Here is a 206-nt window from a genome sequence, read left to right as displayed (position 1 = left end):
AAAAAAAAAAAAAAAAAGAAAAGAGGCTGTCATCTTTCTCTCTCTCTCTCCTCTATCTCTCTCTCTTCCTCTCTCTGAAGTAAACAGAACTTAAATACCATATATTTTTAACTTTTTATTTGTTTATTCTCCGCACTGAGCCTAGAACTAAAAGGAGTTTTTTTCTCCCTCTCTCTTATAGGACACCAGTAAACCAGAAGCAAACA

This window comes from Otolemur garnettii, unplaced genomic scaffold (assembly GCF_000181295.1).
Source record: "Otolemur garnettii isolate 467f Iridium unplaced genomic scaffold, OtoGar3 scaffold00189, whole genome shotgun sequence".
Taxonomy (NCBI): domain Eukaryota; kingdom Metazoa; phylum Chordata; class Mammalia; order Primates; family Galagidae; genus Otolemur; species Otolemur garnettii.
This window is presented reverse-complemented; position numbering follows the sequence as displayed.